A 3,121-nucleotide genomic window follows, 5' to 3' on the forward strand; every position below is an offset into this window, starting at 1 on the left:
CAACTTTATGCGCAATAGTTTTGCGATGAACCAACCAAATCCACCAGAAACAGCTGCCATGCCATTCAGAATTGACACGCAGCCCCTCCACATTGGTGGGAATAAGTTGAATGGAGAAAATTACGCCCTTTGGTCCGTATTGATGAAGACGGCAATAAGCGGTCGGGGAATGGTATCTCACGTCACCGGAGTGCCTCATTCTCCACCGCGAACCGATCCAGCCTTCATACAATGGGAACAAGCCGATCACTGTGTGATCACTTGGTTAATACAAAACATTGAGCCTCGACTAGTCAGTCGAGTTTCACAACATCCGACGGCAAAGCATATATGGGATGCGTTGGCCGTCACATATGGGAGCGGAAGAGATAAAATCCAGGTGTATGATCTTCAGTTCAAAGCAACCACACTGAGGCAAGGAAGCAGTTCATTAGAAGAAATATGGAGCCGGTTGGGAGAGATCTGGATTTCAATCGACCAAAAACAGACGAACCCAATGAAATGTCCAGAGGATATGGAGATTCATAACAAATTCATTCAAGATCAGAGAGTATGTCAGTTTCTCTATGCAATTGATAGCAAATATGAAACAACCAAGAGGGAGATACTGAAAATGGACCCACTTCCCTCCGTCGACTATGCGTACAACCTGATTCAGCAGGAGGAGACACGACTCCGAGTGTTACAACAGGCAAACACCGGCGGAGCAGCTGCCATGGATGGAATTGGAACTGGCCTCGCCATCCGAGGGTGGCAGAACCCTACCGGCGGCTCTCGGGGTGGCGGTCGCGGCAGCAACGGTGGTGGTCGGCGGCAGCAACAGTGGTGGTCGCGGCAGTGGCAATGATAGAAATCGGCGAATAGGTGATGAAGAAGACAAGTCAAAATTGGTGTGTTCCTACTGCAAACGGAAAAGACACACAAAAGATTCATGCTTTGAACTAGTTGGATATCCAGATTGGTGGGAAGAGAAGCACGGCAAGCCGCCGCAACCGCAAACACCATGGAACCGTGGCGGGCACGCCGCCGCAGCAGTTGGAGGCGACGGAGGCAACGCCGTTGCAGGGGGTCGCGCAAACCGCCGGTGCTGTCCAGCCAGGAGGAAGGACCAGAAATGAAGCTGCTCAGCCGGCGAATACAACCGGGGCAGCAAACTTTGTTGCCAGCGGAAGTGGGAGTGTAATTCACGATTGGAGTGAAGAATTGATGAGGGGAGAGGCGGCGCCCGATTCAGGTAGATTAGGGTTAGGGGGCTCTTTTATTGGAAGCCCCCAAATCTTTGGGAAATTGCAGGTTTTACCCCACCAAAATTCTCAGTCACAATTAGCCCCCAAATCTCCTGAAAATCCCATAATTTCCCAAACCACTTGCCAAAATCGATTTCAGCCTCTCGAGAAGCTTGGAGTTGTGTGTGCAGTATCTAATGGCCATGAGAAAATGATAAATGGATTTTTGACTGTGGGGCAACCGATACCATAACATATGATGCCTCAGACCTTACCAACCTTCAGAAACCTCTAAAATCTCATATCCAAACTGCCAATGGGGAATTTACGGTGGTTGAGGGGGCTGGAACCGTTAACATTTCCCCAACTTTGCAGTTATCAAATTGTCTATATATTCCTTCGAGTCTCATAAGTTATTATCCATTAGTCATGTCACAAGGAATTGAATTGTACGTTACTAATGCAGCCACAATTTTGTCTGTTGCAGGATATCCGAACCGGAGAGATAATTGGGCGTGGCACTGAACGTGATGGGCTTTACTATGTGGATGAGATAGCTCAAAAAGGGACTGCCATGTTAACTCACGGATCAGCTGACCGGAAAGCTTGGCTTTGGCATCGGCGCTTGGGTCATCCATCTATCGGTTACTTAAAATTGTTATTTCCTAGTATTATTCCTAAGCATGACATGTACTGTGAAACTTGTCTTTTATCCAAAAGTCATCGGAACTCTTACCCATTAAGTAATACTACACTCTGATGTTTGGGGGCCCGCACCAGTTATTGGGGGGCAAGGTTTTCGATATTTCTTAGTTTTTGTGGATGATTGCACTCGCATGACCTGGATATATTTCATGAAACAAAAATCTGAAGTTTTGTCACACTTTACCCATTTCTATAACCTTATCCAAACTCAGTTTCACAAAACCATTCAGGTCCTTCGGTCAGATAATGGGGGGGAGTTCGTTAATTCTACCATGAAAAACTCTTCCAAAACAAAGGCCTTATACACCAAACCACATGTGCTCATACTCCCGAACAAAACGGTGTGGCAGAAAGGAAAAATCGATCTCTCCTCGAAATGACTCGTTCTATGCTTATAGAGTCAAAAAGCCCCGAACACTTCTGGCCAGAAGCCATTGCCACCTCAGCCTATCTCTTAAACCGATTGCCCACAAGTATTCTCAAACATAAAACTCCTCTACAGTCTTGTCCACCTTCACAAAAATTCTCCGCCTTGACTCTTGAACCTCGCGTCTTCGGATGCTCCGTTTTTGTCCACATTCCTAAACATGAAAGAACTAAACTATCCCCTTGCGCTATCAAATGCGTTTTTGTAGGATATGGGGTAAATCAAAAGGGGTATAGGTGTTTCGATCCAAAGTCCAACCGGATGTTTGTTACAATGAACTGCAACTTTCTTGAAACTGAGTACTTCTTTACCCATCTTAGCGGTCAGGGGGAGAGTAATGTTAGGGATAACAATGATACGGACCCGCTAAGTTGGATCTCAATGCCACTGCCAACGCCAAGTAATCCTGATGCGGATCTATCAGAGAAAACAGTAAGCATTCCGCTGAGCAAGTCTCTGATGTGGTAGAGTCCATCGTAGAAAGTGGCATCGCCTCAAATATTTCTCCATTAAGGTTATCCACTGTAAGTAATCCTGTGGATACAGATAATTGTTTGGCTAACACTGTAAGTGCAGAAGAAAATTCAATTGAGGCCGAAGAAAGGGAAATTGAGGAAGGAGGTCGAAGAGTTGAGAGAGACACCTCCACACAGACATACTTCCACCAGGTCAAACAGAGGAGTCCACCCAAAAGGTATACGCCAGAGAGGATTGACAAGAAAAAGTGGTACTCTGTTGTGAACCTAGCCAAAGGCCATTTATC

Source organism: Salvia splendens, unplaced genomic scaffold (assembly GCF_004379255.2).
Source record: "Salvia splendens isolate huo1 unplaced genomic scaffold, SspV2 ctg448, whole genome shotgun sequence".
In the NCBI taxonomy this organism is placed as follows: domain Eukaryota; kingdom Viridiplantae; phylum Streptophyta; class Magnoliopsida; order Lamiales; family Lamiaceae; genus Salvia; species Salvia splendens.